This window comes from Acanthaster planci, linkage group LG03 (genome assembly GCF_054643075.1).
Source record: "Acanthaster planci isolate LZ-2023a linkage group LG03, COTS_SCS, whole genome shotgun sequence".
In the NCBI taxonomy this organism is placed as follows: domain Eukaryota; kingdom Metazoa; phylum Echinodermata; class Asteroidea; order Valvatida; family Acanthasteridae; genus Acanthaster; species Acanthaster planci.
In genome coordinates this window covers 154,057-174,111 of record NC_141779.1, presented here as the reverse complement: position 1 = coordinate 174,111, position 20,055 = coordinate 154,057, and the positions used below count along the sequence as shown (strand labels likewise).

The 20,055-nt window shown below is 41.6% G+C and overlaps 1 protein-coding gene and 1 long non-coding RNA gene across 9 annotated transcripts in view; both read right to left on the bottom strand.

Moving 5' to 3' along the window:
• The window catches only part of LOC110988129 (uncharacterized), a 498,416-nt gene extending 496,848 nt beyond the window's left edge, over nucleotides 1–1,568 (bottom strand). For 4 of the 5 annotated variants that reach the window (XR_015424931.1, XR_015424930.1, XR_015424932.1 and 1 more), the window contains exon 1: nucleotides 1,378–1,568. The gene's annotated coding sequence lies outside the window, so the exon portion shown is untranslated. The other variant, XM_087135113.1, reaches the window with a different exon arrangement.
• Nucleotides 1,569–2,471: 903 nt separating this feature from the next.
• LOC147799521 (uncharacterized) lies at nucleotides 2,472–16,888 on the bottom strand. 4 transcript variants are annotated; one of them, XR_015424914.1, is made up of 6 exons: nucleotides 16,811–16,888; nucleotides 8,428–8,673; nucleotides 7,910–7,990; nucleotides 6,985–7,084; nucleotides 5,476–5,569; nucleotides 2,472–3,935 (listed from the first exon to the last, which is right to left on the bottom strand). It is a non-coding gene; the product is annotated as an uncharacterized LOC147799521 (long non-coding RNA). The 4 variants fall into 4 exon arrangements; XR_015424915.1 differs by having other exon boundaries at nucleotides 8,495–8,673; XR_015424913.1 differs by lacking the exons at nucleotides 7,910–7,990; nucleotides 8,428–8,673 and having other exon boundaries at nucleotides 16,811–16,885.
• Between the last annotated feature and the right edge of the window lie 3,167 nt (nucleotides 16,889–20,055).

Here is a 20,055-nt window from a genome sequence, read left to right as displayed (position 1 = left end):
ATTGGTCAATGTAGGATAAATGAGCTACAAGTCATGATTTTGATTGGGCAATAGTATTCACGATCTCAGTCAAGGCATGGTCTATGACCAGATTGTATTGTTGAAGGGATTCCCTGAATTTGTCTTTTCTGCCATGCTATACTTCAAGGTTTGTGAATACATGTATCTTCATCCCAAATCTGTAATGCAACACTGTGAGAAGAGGATGACTTGAACTGGAGTATGAAATAAAATGGTAACAGATTGTTTTGCAGGTACATGTACACTGCACCCATAGGGTTGTGCATAAAATGTATTGCTGGTTTGTCATCCAAACCAATAATGCATTGCAAAACAACAAAAGGTTTATTATAGGTAGGGGAATGACTAAATGAGTGAGAGCGCTGTTTATTTGGAAACTCGTTTACTTAAATAGTCTTTTTGCGTGCAGTTCCATTTTCAATCGGTTTGAACTTTGAAGTACAGCCTGCATTTGATTCATTGAAATAAGGCACAAATAAGAACAACGATTTTACAAAAACACTTATGTTAAGCTTTCAGTTAAAGTCCACACTCATTTTTGTGTACAAAATTATCACATTTTGATCTGCATTACACATATACAAAACACATCTCAAAACATCCCTACTTCAAATAGATTTTTCTTTATTTTGCAGGGTCCGACGGAATCCAAATTTATATCAAAATATTTCTAATGACATCCTCTTCGAGATAACATCAGTACAGCGATTTAGGCCCTATAATAGGGAGGCTAATGAAATTAATTCAAAAATTTATTAATTTATGTTGCGGAGTGGTAAATGTACTAGGCCTAAGCCTAGGATGGTTTCTACAAAAAGCCTAGCCTAGCCCAGCCGTGCACATGGTGCAGCTTACAAAGAAGAGCTAAGAGAGGGACTGCAAAAATATCCAGGACTTTTCTCAGGGTAGGCCTTGGCTATATTCTGAAGTGTCTCATGAAGTTGTTGCATTAGGCCTATATCTTACCAAACTATTTAGAGATACTCACCAAAGCACAAAATACTACAAATGGAGTCATCCAGCTTTTAGCGAACAAGGCCTGTTCCCCCTTAGGGTAGATGTCAAGTGCCATGGCTAGCCAGCTGTATGTAGTTGAGGTTGCACAAAAACTTTCCTTCCTATCCTTGACAACATGATAACACCCGGAAGTGAAAAATTCGGTTTTCGACAGCGTCCCCAGCGTTCATAGATACGGCTCATTGGGGCACAACAAAAAGCAAAAGGCGACGAACGACGGCAGATATGGAATTCCGTACGATGGGCCTTTTGCACCGACTAGGAAAAGTACCATAGGCCTCCATACACCGTGCCAAAATGTTAGCAAGTCCTGAAAACAAAAAGTGGTTTTCAACATACCTGCATCAGTTGACCATCTTTTGAGTTGTTTTTGTGGGAAAATGGTACCACATGATGTCCCACGCTTCACCAATGACGTCCTTTTTGTGCTGAAAATCAAAGATTGTATAGCGCAGCGCTATACAATCTTTGCTGAAAATCGTAAAGTTTCACAAAACTTCGAACGCAGCGTAATCATCGCGGGCCGGATAGGACGGACACATCTAACACATGTACAGCGCCCTCAATTGGAAAAGGCCGGTAGCGCTAGCAAGATAAGACGACTTGAGCTTCAAGCTCGTCCGAGCATTGGTCCAAGTCACTACACACGACGTACACAGGGCAGTGACTTGGTGGTCAAGAACCGCGCTCTCAAGTTTGTGCGTGTGCACGTTGCAAGAGGGAGGGGCCCCTCCCCCATCTCCTCCTGGGGAAAGAGAAAATAGAAGTGGGTGAAAATCGTAAATGGGTTTTTTGGGACCGCTGTTTTGAAACTGTTTGGCGTTATCCCTGCTTTTGCCGCTGACCGGGGTTTCTTTATTTGGACATTTTTCAAAGGGCCCTCTTTCATTTTGTTTCTATATCACAGTTTTTATATTAGGGAAAAGTGAGTAAATAAAATCAAAGTACTTGAAAATACCTCAGCGTTAACACCCGTCTACCTATTTTTTTCAGTTTAATGCTGATGAATGCAGTGCCCTACCCCATCCCAGGAGAAATGCCAACACCTTTGCCTAACAAGAACTGTTTCGGAAAATGAAATATTTCCACAATATAATTCGCTGTAAATCAGAGACTTTTTTTTCTTATCTCATTCTTTCATTCAGGAAAAAGCAAGATTTGAGCTACACCTTTTAAAAAAGCAAGAAAAAAGCAACATTTGAGCTACACCTTTTAAAAATCTTCATATTCGTTAGGGTGTCCTCTTTAAAACATTCTTCCTTTAATAGCTTCTTAAATTTCCGGAGCACTTTTCCGAGTCAATGAGAGTATCCATGAGGCATAACTTCCAGGTTTCTTTCATATATACAAGAAACTTAAGAGGAACAGAAAGTTGCAAAAAAGGAGTAATAAAGTGCAGTTCAAATCATGGACATATTATTAATGTCTCAGGCTACATATTTTATTTCAGTCAATTAAAATCCTCCGACTATTATACAGATTAGAGGAATTACAAAAAGTACATGGAGTACTCATCTAGAATTCAAAATCATTTTGAATCATTTGTACACAGAGATTCCCTAGATTTGTCTCAAATGTATTGACCTGTGGTGAAGTGGAACAGGCCATACAAGATCAAATCTGTACTTTCTAACCTATATTTCTCCAAAATGTCTAAAAGGCAAAAGGCTTGTATTTATTTTACATAAGCCTGACACATAAACAAGCCCATTTTTGATTGGTGGACCATTTTGGAATACAAAATGCATGTGCAGAAAAAAAGATTTTTTCCAGAAGCACCTGAAATGAAGCTCCTATCAGAAATATAATTTTAAGCTTGAATTAGTTACATTTACAGTTGACGTCTTCATTCCGCATACCGAGATATGGAATGTGTTTCAAAACATAAAATTCACATTTGCATTACACTTTTATTTGTTGTTTGCATCGTACAATTTTTGTTTTACATCTGCATTTTGTACACACTCTCAGTCAATTCATCTGCAGTCATAAAAATTGCACGATGATCTATGGGTGACATCACTTCAAATATGAAGTAAAATAAAAGCCTTCAGAAAACTACAAATAAAGTAAAGGTCTTGATTATTCAGTGATAACTTAAAAAGTTACAGATGCTTGGAATTGAAATAAAACCGTAAGTAGAAATTACACACCAAATTTATGTTAACCTGTGTACAGACTTCCTTGAGTGAACCACAAATGATCAGTCTGTATTTTGACCACATTTAGAACTAAACTGAAGGAAACCTGGCCCTGCTACCATAAACAATACCATTTCCCCTGTGTAATTCCAACAACAATAACAATAAAAATTGTAGCTTTATTTATTGATGGCGGCAATATAATTTCCAGCATGTTTTTCAAAGGGCTGCCAGTAACCACTTGAGAAATGTGACGATGTACAACTTCAAATTACAGATGCAAATATGTGAGGATAGTGTTCAGTTTAAGAAGTGGAAGGAAAAACTCCCCATGATCATTATAGAGATGAGAAAACCCCAAAAAGTTAAGTAAAGACTGAAAAATCCACAAATTAAACCTGGGCTGGATTCACAGAAGTGTAAGGTGACAAAAGTGTCGCTATGCCAACCTGACGCCCCATTCTACCAGTCCACTTTTCATTGCTGAGCCAAAGCAACACTGACACCAAAATAACCCTTCAAGACCATATACATTTCGTAATGTACAGCATAATTCTGATATAAGTTGGTTGAAAGAGCTACATTTTCCCAGTGGACATACTGATCTGGTCAGTTAGTGGGGGGGCTGAGGCAGCTGTGCTGCTGCCATCATGGGCAATGCCTCCAGCAGCAGCATCAGTACCTCCTGCATCCTCTTCTGTCGCTTCTCTCCTTCTGGATCTTGTAGATCTTCTCCAAAAGGTGATAGTACTCCTCCTGTGACAAGACCAGGCAATTAATGAGTGAATTAAAAAGTGAGTAAGAGTGAATGGTTCTCCAGGTGATTTTCCTGCAATGGACACTGGTCTTCCTAAGGGGCCACTCGAAATTTTCAGTATTTTTTAAATTTTGACTTTTTTTAAATAGTGGGTGGATGGGTTAAGGAAATAAATTGAAAATCGAAATTTACTTTTTATATTAGAATCCAGAAAAACTTATTTTTGTGACTTGCCTGAAATACGTGTAGCGTGCACGCCACGCCAGCATTCCCAAAATGCAATCTTTATTAGCTTTGTTTCCATTTACAGACAGACTGACCCTTCCTGTACATTATTATGTATGTGTGAAACATCATGGAATGAGGTGGTTTTTTACTCTTTGCCTTGGCAGCTGGGCACTTGCAGCGGTGATAAAAGACAAATGTAGCAGGGTACCAGGCGTATTATATAAACCTACTATATAACCAGTTGCTAATAATGGTGATATGTTCATCACATTGTATCTAAGACTAACCAGACAGCAGCAAACTGCATCCAAATCTGTTGGCTAGAGCTAGGTCTACGTCTCTGTTCCAATAGAAATACATACATGTACATGTATGCATGTGCGTGGAGACGCGGTAATTGACTGTAGGCGTAGCCGTACCTCGGGAGATCCATTTTTGAGTGGATTAGACATGGCATGCTGTTGCGTGCGCTATCGATTGCAATCATTTTATTGCAATTCCAGCCATCATTTTGCCATACTGTGTTGCATTATAGATTTTTACATGTATATGAATTTATATCAAATGCATGTATAATGAACATGTACTGAATGAAAATTCAATTTTTTTAAATACAAATTGCAGGTGGGTGGATCAAAAAATATGAAAAAAAAATAGAAATTTGAAAAACACTGAAAATTTTGAGTGGCCCCTAGTCTGTGCACGAACTGTCAGTGGAAAGACTGATGAGAGCCTTGGCAAACACCTGCACTTCTCTAAGAGTAGGAAGTGTCCTTGTACATCATACAGAGTTACATGTAGTTGTTTGTGAGGCTAAGTTCAACCTTCCATAAAGTCAAATATTAAGTTCTATTCCAATTTCAAACAAACAGCAGCAACCAACTATTTCTGTTTGTTCATCTGAGTGGTTTTTCCCTCCGAGTTTCAGCAGAGGGATTTGTCTCCTACTTAAAGAGGTTCGGTCCTAATTGGTGATTTATTCCCTTAGTAACAGAAAGATCAGGAATCATGAGAAAAAGAACACTGCAAGTCAGAGTAATTTGGCCTTTTTGCTGGACATATACACAGCTACTTTACAGTGTACATGTATACCTGCATTAGTTTACAAAAACAGACTAGCAATGAAGTCACTAGAGCATCTTTATGCGCCTTGAGGGACTATGAGTGATCAGTTATGTTAGAATTCAGAGGGGAAAATATCTGAATGGAGCAAATAGTTGGGGTGAAATGTGTATGTTTTTTCAAAGTTAAGGATAGACCAACAAAAAGACTCAATACCTCTAAAAACTAAATGACCAAATATCTACATACCTTGATTTGAAGCATGGACTATTCAGGAACAGATTTCTTCGAAAATTTAGACTGTTGGAGCCTTAGTTATGTCACAATTGAGAGGGGAAAAGTTCTGCAAATGTGAGAAGGTGAAATATTTCCAAAGTGAAGGGTAGAGCAATAAAAAGACTCAATAACTCTCAAACTAAATGACCAAATATCTAAATACCTGCATGATTTGAAGCGTGGACTATTTACAAACAGATTTCTTTACAAATTTAGACTGTTCAAGCTTTGTTATATCAGATTTGAGAGGGGGAAAAGATCGGGATTCTGCAAATGCGATGGGGTAAGATAGGTACTTTTGAGGGGTAGAGGAGAACAAAGACTCAATACGTCACTAGCTAAATGACCACATATCTAAATACCTGCATGACTTGAACCGTGGACTACTGAGGAATTGATTTCCTTTACAATTTATATTTTTGGAGCTTTACTTATGTAAAAATTCAGAGGGGAAAACATCGGAACGCAGCAAATGAGATGGGGTGAAAGATGTATTTTCAAAGTTCAGGGTAGATCAATGAAAAGACCCAATACCTCTTTAACTAAATGGCCAAATTTCTAAATACCTGTATGATTTGAATTGTGCACTATTTACAAACTCATTGAAAAGTTAAGAATTGAAGAGCTTTAGTTATGTTGGAATTCTGAAGGGAAAACATCGGAATGCAGCAAATGAGATATATGAGATATGTACAAATGAGATATATGAGATGTGTACACATGAGATATATGAGATATGTACAAATGAGATATATGAGATATGTACAATGAGATATATGAGATACTATGTACAATGAGATATATGAGATATGTACAATGAGATATATGAGATATGTACAATGAGATATATGAGATATGTACACATGAGATATATGAGATATGTACACATGAGATATATGAGATATGTACAATGAGATATATGAGATATGTACAATGAGATATATGAGATATGTACACATGAGATATATGAGATATGTACAAATGAAATATATGAGATATGTACAATGAGATATATGAGATATGTACAATGAGATATATGAGATATGTACAAATGAGATATATGAGATATGTACAATGAGATATATGAGATATGTACAATGAGATATATGAGATATGTACAAATGAGATATATGAGATATATACAAATGAGATATATGAGATATGTACAAATGAGATACATGAGATATGTACAAATTTCCAAAGCTAAGGGTTAGAGGTGAGAAACAACTCGATACCTCTCTATGTTAGTAGCCAAATTTCTACAAAACTGCACCATTTGAACTGTGGACTAAGAACCGTTGAGTGAGTACTCAACGTTTCTACCAGCTGCTCTCATCATCTTCATGAGTGGAGTCCAAGCCAGGCTCCAGATTTTACAGAACTGTACATTTATACAACTCAGGTACAGCTGCTGTTTTTTCAAAAGCTGGAACATGCCTTTTCTTATGAGGCTAAAATCAGAACACCATATAAAGTGCTTACCAAGTGAGTAGTGTTGGCGGTAGCAAATATCTGGTGATGTGTTACAATCCAGAAAACCGTCTCCCAGGGGTCTGGTCTTGTCTCTTCATCAATGCTACAACTAACAAAACCAAAGAAACTTTTTCTATCACAGACTGTATGACTAATCACTGAGGAGGATTGAGAGAGGTGGAGAAAACTGATTAAGAAGTTGTTAGTGCTTCCCCAATGACCTTCTTCCAGACATGTGGTTCAAGACAGATGTGATTAAAATTTACACCCAGGAATTATGGTAAATATTGGCTTCCATATCATACTTTCCGCCTCATGTGTGTATTATAGAAGCCTGCCTGTGTCATAAAGAAACCCTAGACTCAAAATGCTATTGTACCAACTGAAGCCACCACCAACCATGTGTGAATGTTGGCTCAAATGCCATATTGTAACAAACTGTCATATGAAAGGCCTTGTATCTGACACAGAAATATGGCCGCTGATGGCTTCATTGACTATGATAAAATAAAAGAACAGTCCAGATGTTTTATATGACACCTGTGGAATGCAGTGTGTAGTCATCCTTGTACATGATTTGGATCCAGGAATGTGGCATTTATCCCTCTATAATCTCCACCCATCCCCTTTATTATTTCAGTACAACTCCCCATTCACTGCAAGCAGCTTGTGGATTCAGCCTCTTTCCAATTTCTGTTCAGTTTGTGACAAATGTTACAATCACACCTAATGATTGCATCTTCCAATTTGTTCAGAGAAACTCAACCCAGCCCCAAAGGCCGGAGATTCTCATTAGTTGAAAAGCTTATGAAACAAAACCTAAGGTACAGATTTACTAAACTGGGCATGTTATTACAGGTACCATGGACTAATATCAGAAAACGATGTAAGCTGTTTCCATATCTGTCGAGTATTGTCCCCAGTGATATGATACCTCTGATCTGTCACACTTCAGAAAACTTTGTCCAGGGACTAGCTTCTTCTTGTCTCTCTGTCACTGCTGAAACTAGGGAAACTAATAACAAACAATGTTTGAATTTCAGCCCGTATGACTCACATTTGGGGCCACCGTTTCAAATTATAAGGTGCACTTTACAACAGCAACTGAAACATCATTGAAAACAGTATCAAATCAACAAAGATCAAGGTCAAATAATATACAAGCTCACATTACTGGAATTTCTAAAAAAAAAATCATAAAAATCTCATCTTCTTCGATGCCATTTTCCGTTTCTTTTTTACTGTTGCTTGGTTAGCTAAGTACATTTATTCTTCAAAACACCTTAAAATAATGTACATTTCCAAAAGGTCATTTTTCTCAAGCCTTTAGGCATCGATTTAAACATTCCTCTATCTTTGGCATTCTTAAGATCTATTTTCAGCCATCTGCATTCAGATGGAATCCCACAACACAAGAAGTGTTGGTCTAGGGCTATAATTAGACAACCCCACCTATTTTTTCAGCCAGTCAATCTCTTCTAGTTAAGGTTTCAGCTGCCATCCCTAAATGCTGATCCACCTTGAGTAGAAGCACAGCCTAATTGGTTGAGAAGAGTCGTGTTGGTTGGAGTATTCATTTTGTTGGTAGCGATGGGGCTGCTTGCATGTCCTAGTCATTCATGAACCAAAGGAGCCTCTGATGCCAAGGAATTAGTGTTCTCTCTTGGTTCAGGTCAAGGCTTATACAGGGATCACAGTCTGTGCAGAAAACATTCCCAAATTTATAAACAGTACTATGCTATGGCTCCCTATAGATGTTACCCAGTACTGGGCACAAAATGAATTTATCCACCAAGAATGACCTCTAAATTCCTCCCCACATTAGTGTGGGATGGGTCTTCTAGTGATACTTACCCCTGTCCAGCCTACATATGCAAATTTCCCAAGTGGCTATTACAATTTGCTGAAAAGAAATGATTATGCATGCTGCCCCCTGACCCAGCATAATGCAATGCTGTCCCGCCACCATGTTCGTCCTTCTTTTCGAAGCAGAGAAGTTCCCCGGAGCCAAAGTGGAGAAGGACGGGCGGGAGCTGCTGGACAGGGTAAGTATCACTAGGACACCTGACCCACACTAATGTTGAGGAGGAGTCTCCTGCGTTCACATACCCCTATCCAGCCTACATATGCAGAGAAGCACCGTACCCTGAAGGAGGGTCGGCGATGGGAGAGTAATTACAAGAGAACATAGGTGGGTGCTATTCAAGCGAACAATCACTATTCTAGAACAAAGGAATAGCATCTACGATGAGGAATTCTTTGCTTGGTGAGGGACAGTGCTGGATGCTGTCCCAATCGCTGAGCGTAGGGTTGCTGTGCCATGAGTCATCTCACTCCGCAGGACATCCTTCAGGTAGCACTCAGTGAAGGTGGAAGGAGATTTCCAACAAGTCGCCTGGCAAATGTCCACCAAGGAGACATCTCTGAAGAACAACCAGGACCTTGTGATATTCTTCGTCAAGGTAGAAATCGGATCGATCTTGGGGCGATACTGAGACAGGAGATGAAGTTGAAGTGGCCGCATTCGCAGTCGACACCAGTGAACAAGGTTGACGAGGCTGGCCATAAATCCGAGAAGGAAGCGGAGCCAGGCCAGCGCCGGAAGAGCCTTGGAGCGCAGGAACAAAAGGGCACATTATTGCAGATTTAGGATGCGTTCCGGTGACGGAGTCGCAACACCTTTGAGAAGATCGAAAGCTGCCACCAGGTAGGTCAGCCGTTGTGATGGATCGAGGGCCGACTTGTCGTAATTGATGAGGAACCCTAGACGTGTCGTGGCCTCGAGGGTGAGAGAAGTGGCAGAACTTGCTTTGTTGGGGCAGCGCATCCGTAGATCTATTGAGGTGGCCCAGCACGGAATAGGTAGAGAGGGTAGGACCATGCTCAGAGTCTCCATTTAAAGCCCCCTTGGCCTGATGAACTTTTTGAGCGGTTTCAGGTTGATTATTGGTCGCCATTTTCCCAGGTCTTTTTTGGGTGCGAGGAAAAAGACGAAAGGAAGCCGGTGGATAGCTGGTTCGGATGCACCAGTGTGATGGCTCCTTTGTGTAACAATGCTGCAATCTCCTCCAGAACTTGAGTTTGTCCCATGGAGGAGGAGTGGAGCGGAAGACCATCCCGGACGGTGGGGAGCTCGTGAACTCAGGGGAGTAGCCAAGAGCAATGGTGGAGAGGACCCAGCTGTCCGCGGTGATTTCCCACCAGAACCTGCTGAAGTTACCCAGGCGGCCGCCGACGGGTTGGGGATCGGCGGCCGCCAAAGGCAAACGGAAGAAGTCACCAACCCCGTTCCCCGATAGGACCGGGGTCATGGTGTGAAGAACCACGGCCGGGAGGGCATGACTGAAAACTTCTGGGAGCCGATGTAGGAGGAGCTCGCTGCGGGGCCGATGACCGATGATGGTGTAGAGGTGCTGGTTCACGAAGCGAGATTTTCTTAGCAGTCTCCATACATTTTACCTCCAACTCAAGGACTTCAGTGAACTTCCCAGCAAAGAGATCGTCCCCCAGAGGGGGAGGCCCATAAGCCTATTCTTGACGGACCCGTAGGGGATATCCATGGTGTACATCGCGTTGGATCTGCGGGTAGAAGTGGCCAGAATGGAAATGCAAGTGAACTATTCAAAGATCGAATTAAGTCCCTTATCAAAGCCTCGTAAAGCTAAGGCCTCAAAGTCTGAAGAGAGCAGATTCTTCTTCACAGGCCTGGGCAATATACTCCGATAGAAGGAGAGGAAAAGCTGAACATCGGGGGCCAAAGCGGGACGCCGTATCAACGCAACGGAGGGACAGGTCAAGGATAGTTTTGTCCTTACCCTGGAAGGTTTTCGCCTTGCCGGAATCGAACGACATCTTGTCTCTTGCAGCGTCAGGAATATCTGTGGTTGACAGGAAGCGAGAGATATCCTCCCGAGGAAACCAGTAATAAGATGAAGCTCTGGGCGGGAATGCGCGCCAGTGTTTATCCTTTGCCAGGGCATTCATCATTTCCACACAAGAACGGTCCAGCGGAATCTCTGGGAAGATTGGCTCAGCTGACTCAAGTCATAAAGGGTGGCACTTGGATGAAGCACATTCATGTTCTGTCGGTGCAGGATCCAATGACAGGAGCCCCAGAACATGGATCATGTTGCGTTGAAGGAGGCGGAGGCGGCCTTCCAATTGAGTCAGACCAGCCAACGAGTCGATGTCATCATCCTCAAAAGAGTAGGGTTGAAGGACAAGTTCAGAGGGAGGCGGATCGCCATGAGTCGAGGCTTGGTCAGGCATGAGTCTAGGCTTGGTCCGAAGCAACAGAAGGAGGCCTGTGAGTAGGAGGCAGAACAGCCGGAAGAGGATCCGGATCAGGTGCCTTCGCCACTGGCTGAGGCTCAGAGTCTATCTTGCGGGTGAGCGACAAGAAGGGCTCCGAAAGAGACTGGAGAGTCGCCATCCATGGAGGCGGATCCGGCTGGGAATGGTGTCTCTTCTTGGTCTTGGAAGAGGAAGAAGCCGAGGAGGATGACTTGGCCTTGCGCTTCTTGGAATTAGTGGAAGCATGGGAACTGGAGGCCGGCACGGGCGGAGGAAGGGCTGGGCAAAAATCCGGTCGGTCGTCTCTTGCGAAGTATGTCCGAGATCAAGATCAGTAGGCTCATGACCGGAATCCACATGCAGGTTGGAGCTGCGGATGAGCTTTGGCTCTGTGGTGAGTAGGTGGGTGGAAGTCATCAGTGATCAAGGGCTTTATTACGGAACCGCACTCTCAGCCTGATCAATCCTGGTAGTGGTCATCAGAGATCAAAGGCTTCGCGGTACTCCGGTCCACCTGATCTATAGAGGCCGTTTTGATCTGGGAGATGCGGTACTCCGGTTCTCTCTATTCAAGGAGGGTATCGATCAGGTTTTGCGGTACTCCAGTCCACCTGATTGTGACGATCCAGGCCCGAGGTGCCTCAGCCTAATCAGGTCTCTCCTCGTCGAGGCCGCTAATTGGAAAACGCAAAACCGCACCACAGGGAAGCGGGGCGGCTTACTAAGCCTCGCTCTGCGGTCAGACCCGAACTGCGTTGGGCCATTATTGTTCGAACGCATGCACCACATAGTGAGCAAAGGGCCCTCCAACACTTAACGGCCATACCCACATACCACATCACACATCACAGTAGGTCACAACCTAACCTATATATGATCAGTGGTCGAAATTAGCGGTAGTCCACTAGCCCGAGGCTAGTGGTTTTAGTGGGAGGACTAGAAGTTCTTACTTGTCGGTAGTCCGACGGGCTAGTGCCTTTTTTAGCGGGGGCATGAAAAGAAATACACACCGTAAATGTAACACCATGCCGTGCAGTGGTATTTTGATTGCAGATGCATGTATATGTACATTTGTACAGCCTATCGTTACACTGTAGACACGACGGGTTCTTTCCGTACACAACACGGCCCATGCGTACATGTATTCATGTCGAGCTGATACTCTACACACGTAGGCCAGCCACACGACATTGAACGCATCATACGAATGTACGTGTGGATTTCACGGTACCCCATACATTTTAACGATATATTGTGCAACGAGAAAAAATGTTTTCTACTGGGCTATCGCGAAAATAATCCAGCGTTTTGTCCAATCAGCCTGTGTGTTTGAAGCGATAACAATAGTCTTTCCAGCACGTAAGATTGATTTCTACTGGCTGTTACTGAAAAGAATAAAACGATACGGCCAATCGCATTGTGCGTTAGAAACAATACAATTTTCCGAGCGCACATGGATTGATACCGTCTTTTCGGATTCGCGCAATTTAGGAAACAATTTGAGTGCCACAACCATGAACCCCTTTGTACCCTCTGATCGCTGTTGCAATTTGTCGCTGGTAATCTACATCCACTGAGGTATAGGAAATTGAATATTCATGCCATCGTTGGTGCTTGTTTTGATCTTATGAAAACATATTTAATGCTTGCGCAGTTGCTTGCATTACATTGTGTGCCATAAATTATGTGCAGTCATTGCGTTTAATGAGCACTTTCTTCTGGAGTTATTTTTGGAATAAATGGCCCGGTTTTTGTTTACAGATTTTCTGTTTTGTTTCAATCATTTTTATTATGGCATTTGTACAAAAGTGTATTTTATGACATTTCATGATCACTCCCTTTGATGAAATAGCTCATAATTTCACTTATGAACTTGGCTTTCCAGAAAAAGTCAACATTTTCTTGGACAGTCTTAGCCAAACTCTTACCAAGTCTTTGAAAACTGATGTACTGGGGGAGAATAAAATTTCAAACTTTGATGGATAGATAATGAAAATGTGAATCAAAATTTTAAAATTTTATTTACGATGGCAAAAGTAGGTCTAATATCAGAGATTTTTCTCCAAATCCTGGTCACAGCAATAATTTGTATTTAATTGCAAACCAAAAACTACAAGTGTTGCCAGGATACTACTGGCCACGCTTGTCTGGCTAAAAGATGCCGGCAGCAATCAGGCAGTTTTGGAATTTTTCTGTTATTCGTCTGACTCAGCGGTGACATCATTCAACACTTTAAAGTGCCAGAGTTGCAACTCCTTCTGTGTCCTTCCTCTATGGACAGACAGACTGACAAACATGCAGACAGTCAGATGAACAAACAAAAGAGCACAGTTATCCTATGAACTACAGCTCTCCTTTTTGTTTTCAGTACGGAAAGATTTTACAGTAGAACCCCCAACCAAAATTAGTTTAGTACAGCAAAAAATTTGAAAATTTTAACCTGTACTCAGAAATGCTTGGCACAAGCTCCAAATTGTATAAGATCAAAAAACTGTCTACCAGACCTTCTTCTTGTCTCCAAACCCTAGTTAAGATTAATGTAAACAGCAGAAACCATTTTTAAATCTCGGCTGCCAAACCCCCATGGAAGCTGCCATTTTGAAATATAGGGTGCACTGAACTGATTGAAGTCCCATTGAAGAATGTAAAATTGACCATGTTTGCAGCCCGGTGTGGGCAACCGAAGTCCCTCAGGCCTCTTAAACAAAAAACAAAGTGTTTTGGGGTCATTCAGCTTTCATTTGATTTTCCATTTCTGGTAGGTTAACCAATGATTATCCACAAAAAACAAACTCGCCCCCAAAAATGACATCCCTCCACCTTTTCAGGCTCTTGGGGCAATTTTTCAGAGGTATTTTTCTATGCTTTGCCCTAGGATGGGAGCCCTTGAATCTAGGGAGTTCATTCTGGGCCATTCTTCCTCAATCCCACAATTTCTTAGGCCACACCATCTCCTTTTTTTCAAATAAACTGCAGGGGTACTTTTTGAGTGCCTTGGCCTGGCGAAGAATTTCCCTTGAATTGGGCAGTCCACCCAACAATCCGACGTGGCGCCGCCCATGGTCAGCATAGAAACATCACAGGCCCGGTTTTCAAAGCACCATATATCGAAAATGTACGGTTTGGGATAGCCCCATAAATGTGGCCTACGGTATGCTGTGCTCCCCTACAGCCACATGCCCATATGCCTAAACTGCTCACTGCCATGACTACCAGCCCATGCCTGGGTAAACAGGAACTAGCAGTCGCATCTGAACTCCTGGTGCTGTATTTGCATAATGTGAAGTCACGGTTTAGGGGTCACAAACTTGTAGCCATGATGATTTGAGCTGTCAACGTCAATGTATATGTGCAAGAAAGGATTAAGTTCAAAAATTAGCTGGAAGTTTCTAAAAAGTAAGAGGTAAGATTACGTAGTGAAGGTATATGAGCATGTGGCTGTAGTGGAGTGCACCAGGGTAGGCCACATTAATGGGCTAGGTTTGGGAAAGCTCAGGTGCTCATATAAATGTCCAAACTCTAAGGAATGTGCCGGTGTAGGTAAAATTGTCGAGTCATTCTCATTTCAGTTTGTGACAATCCTGCAGTTTGGATTTCAGGCATTTAGGACATGCCTTGAAATAGGGCTGTGGTGGCGACAGACAAGGGACAAATTGTAAAAGAGAGCCCCCACAGCCCTTTTTGTGGGGGGTTCATTACCATTAGCATCCTGCTCCTATAATAAGGAAACAAAGTCCACTTTCTCAAACTAACAAACATTTTGATCATAAGGAACCATTACTCATTCCTGACAGGCCTAGTTTAGGTAAAATTTGACAATATTTAAGCAAGAAAACTTCAAATTTCTAACCCGACTTTGGCAAAAGACAACCACTCAGTCGAACGACGCCATTTTGTTTTTCGTCTGGTTACCCGAGTCAGGCTTTTTGGTTTCATTAAAACAAATCTCCATCCAGGTCAAGGAACCAGACTACATTCGCTTATATGTGAGTGTAGTCCACTAATTCCGGCCCCATTGAACAGTGTAAAATCAGCATTGTTCGGGGCCCAATAATATGTGTACCAACATCCCGGAGACATCTGAAACACAACTGATTACATTTTGAGTTATTCCCTCAAAACAAAAGTACCCCCCCAAAAGTGATTTTTCGAAAGTGTGCTTGCAGCCATTTTTCAAGTGACAACCCTCAACTTTCTCGGGCACTTTGGAGTATTTTTCAAGAGTAGTTTTTAGCCATGCTGCTCTCATGGCAGATGAAAGCCTAAAGACCCAGGGAGTTGATTCTGGCAAAGATTTACACAATCTCACCATTTTGGGGGCCATACAATCTCTTTTTCAAAACATATTGTGGGGGCACTTTTAATGCTAATGAGCTGGTCAGAAATTCTCACTTGAATTAGTGGACTGCTCTTCGGGGCTGTCATGTACGCTGCCGTTTTACCCAAAATATCTCTCAAAAAAGAGGACATCACCAACAACTTGTTAAGATAAGTTATTTTGAAAAGTAGAATTTGTTCCCCTGTGATAGGAACAGGGTGCCCAAGGTAATGAACCCCATTTTTGGGGCTAAGGGATTAGGATGCACTTTACCATAGCAAAAGCAGTGTAAAATCAACAGAGGCAAGGGCAAAATAACCTTAAGCCCACATTACTGGGTTTTCAAGTTGTCACACGGAAATCTCATTATCGTCTGGGCCGTCCTTTTTTTTCAATTGTTGGTTGGTAAGGCAGGGACATTTCTCACTTACCTCCTGTGAATTACGTCATATACAAACAATCCCGACAACGCGAGCCAAACATGTCATCTCGCGCGCGCGCGCGCGTGCTCATTGTATTTGTAAGCTTAGGCCGTGTCCGAAGCGGGCTTCCAGAGCTGCGGCTATGTCTATTGTCTGGGCGTCTCCACGCATTTCTAATGGAGCGAAGACCTAGACCTAGCTCTAGACAAGAGATTCAGATCGTGCCACGACGTTGCAATATCACGTGGAAACTGAAACTGGTCGCCGATCAATTTCTTCACAGCAAGTGCTGTATTGAGCTGAGCAGGGTACCAAAATGAGCTTATATGATCGGCGCTCGGTCTCCAAATACCTGTGCGAACAGAGGCGAATTAACCACGAAGAGAACGCCAGAATTATTTTTCGTAATGGAAATCGAAAGAATGACCTCCAAAATGTTATGTAAATTCGCATCAATCACAAAAACCACAAATTTTCCACACTAAAGGCCTGGACAAACGCAACTTACTAAGGCTCGTTTCAATCATGTTTCAATCATGACCGCACCAAACAGTCGCTGCGTGACGTCATTCTACCAAAAATGAACAAAGTTACGTCCGAAATTCTGGGAATTTAAGCATAAAATGTCTTAGATGGCAATAATGCCTTCCGAAGCCGAACCATTACTCAAATTCGACGTATTTTGTCTATACGGTCAGCTATTTTCTTGCCAATTGGGGTTGCATACATACATGTACGTTTGGCGCAAAACGGGCAAAATAAAGAGTGGTACTCAGCGGAAGGGACAACTTTGTACACTCACCATGCAACCGTGTGAGGTTGTATTGCTCGCATCTTCTACGGTTCCACACACTGTCTCATGTGCGATACATGTACACGCTCACCCAAAGCAAATCGCAAAATACGTACACTGTAGGACGGAAATAGCGCCCTCTGGTTGTGTTCAGGATGAGGTCAGTCTTGTCTGGTTTCTTTTTTTGGGGGGGGGGGTTACATTCAAGACAGTGGCCAGAAGCCGTTTTCTTAAAAGAGTTAGCTATGCCATTCTTAATTGGTCCTTTCCCGAAATTAGTAGCATACATTTGCTTAACGCGGAATAATAGGTAAATCGCTGGGCTGGTGAGCAAAAGGAGCATAGGCCTAACACTGGGTAAAAAAAGTGGCAGTACAAAATAACACATTCTACAACCGTAACCCATAATATCGGGAGAGAATCAACGCCGTCCGGTTCCCTTCATGGTTCAGTACTCTATAATGCAAGCAGTCCCTGAATATGCCCCCAACTTTTGTTTTTAAAACGAACGCACCTCCAAGGCTCGCCCAAAGCACCGATGAAAAAGTCGTCACACATATTTTAAAAATAGTTCTAACTATAAAAAAAATTAGCAAAAAAGTAGATTAAATGGGTAATATGATAAATTTTGTGCCCCCCATTTTTTTTTTGAAATTTTCACTCCCCTAGAGTTAGGTTATGCAGTTTCTTAGACATGTGTGGGTTGCTTTGCAGCGCGTGTGGGCAGGTTGACGGTAGTAGAACTTGCAACCAACCACAAGCGTCCTTGAAGAGGAGCAGATGAATTCAGTGGCCAGTCGGACCCTCCACTCCACTTGGCTACTGGACTCAACAGAGACTGTTCTGTTGTCTCTGTGATCTCTTCTTGCATTGAACCTGCCACAATTACATATTCGTCCCTGTCCTGCTCTTGGTGAGTTTGATGATACTTTTGTCTTACGTTTATGCCTACATTGAAGTGTCTGTTCTTATCTCAAAGTTTAGACCAAGTCGTTATAGGTTAATATCACATTGTATTTCTTAATTGCAGTCATTGTAATTTTGGCTGAGAATGTTTTCAAAGAGCAAAAGAATTTGTGCACATCTTAATTTAAGCCAAGGTTCACTTTAGAGGTTCTATCCACGTTGACATCTGTTTAAGATTCTGTTGTTTCCAGATGCAAACACCATTTCTTTTGCGATATCTTCCACAATCTGTCCATACATTCTGACTTCATGGTCCCTGAACACCGAATTAATGTAACTTGCTGTATGAGTTTCCATTGATTTGGAAGTTTAACATTCTCATGTAAAAGACCTCTGAATTAGTAAAACTTAATTAAGAAAGAACTGACTCCTATAGGATTACTCGTATATTATTTTCCTTACGTTTTTATGATATATTACTTCTAGCGTACATTGAGCAATCACATTCTCTTGACTAAAGTGAAGAGAGGTATATTTCCTTCCTGTATAAATTAATTAAGTCTGTGAATTTGCAACATTCTTCTGTTTACTTGATAAATTTCAATCATTTGACTTGATTCACCTCTAAGTAGGTTTTTACTATAGTCGCATATACATGTATTTAGTGGTTTGTTTTTTCTTTATTTCATTTCTTACATCAGGGTGTTTAATCTTTTTGATATGTGCACTCCTTTTGCTTTAAATCAATTTCATTGCTCAGGACTTTGACATTTTAATGTTTAATCTTAATTAACTTTTACCTCCTGATTATGAGTCACTCATATTTCCCGAACTCAGACTTCCAAACTTTGACCGCAACAGTTGTAACCTTGTAATTCCCAAGACACCGGTCTTGGTATAGTGTCCTTGTAGCACTTTGATCATTTCTGTGTAGACCAACCCACACACATAAACGCAGTACCCAGGTGGACGAGGGCATTGACCAGCACTGGTAACCATGACACTGGTAACCATGACAAGGGACTTTCATTTTTGATAGTCCATACAACTATTTTACTTAGTATAGTTAGTACTTCACTTGGCTACTGGACTCAACAGAGACCGTTCTGTTGTCTCTGTGATCTCTCCTTGCATTAACCTGCATTAACATATTCGTCCGTGTCCTGCCCTAGGCAAAGACACCCCTAGCAGTACCAAAGCACTAGAGTGACATCAGTGAGCCTATTGAGCTGCATATACTGCTGGACAGTCAGTGACTTGGAGCATGGAGAAAGGAGTGGAGTCACGTGAATTCTGTTCCCCACACCTGATTTATTCAAGCCGGGGAAGGAGAGACAGTGCAATCGAGCCATACACACCATCTGCACTAAGCCAATGATCTTTGGAATTCATTCAAGCCCACTCGAACTGCAAGTCCTTTAACTGCAAGCTCCCCAGCTTATTTCCAAGTGAAGCCAAGACAAGTCATCCCCAACTTCAACACATCTTCAAGCTAGGCCCTTTATTTATTTTTGTTGTTAAATAATAATTATCTTCTGTGAATAGAATCCCTGGGTTTTTCTTGTTATTTTTAAATAAATGTATCCTTTAAAGTGAGGATATTTGTATTTGGTTCAGCGTGTGAAATCTTTTCGCTATCTTAGCCAGAAACGCACTAATCTCCACTGGTTGACTGACAATAAAATGGCCTAAACTAGTAAAAAAAAAATCATGTCAGCAGGTGTCATGACTGTAAAATTATGCCCGCTACAAAAGTTACTCTATAGGCCTATAATTTGTTAACGTTTCTTCTTTTCTATTACACGTACCAGAAAAAGTGAAACATTTTCATCAATTGTAATTTTCTATTTTTCTACTGTCTGGAAGAGCTGATCGAATATTTACAATACAGTGGTCTAAAGTGGTCACCTGCCGCTCTGCTATATAGGACGTCCACTTAGTTATACCAAGGAAAGCTGCTAACGTCATTCACATGTGCATCCATCGACACCACGCATGCGTGCTTGTGCAGGATGTAAACCAATCGGCTAATGGTAACATGGCTACAGATAACATGAATCAAACTACCAAAGGCCTACGTGTGGGTTTTTTTACCCAGCATATCGGAAGATGTGCATTTGTGGTGGAAGAGGTTCTCAACGCTTAATTGGCCTAAGGGTTTGATGACACAAAATAATTAGATAAATATCGAACATTCCGTCCACTGAAGTTACAGGGCATCCGATTGTACTCGTGTGTCGTAGGCCTCTATTACTTCATTTTATCCCATACTTTGCCCACCGCGTATACATGTAACATCTTTTTTTTTTTTAAATCCTTTCTTTTTCCAAATGCGTGTTTCTTATTTT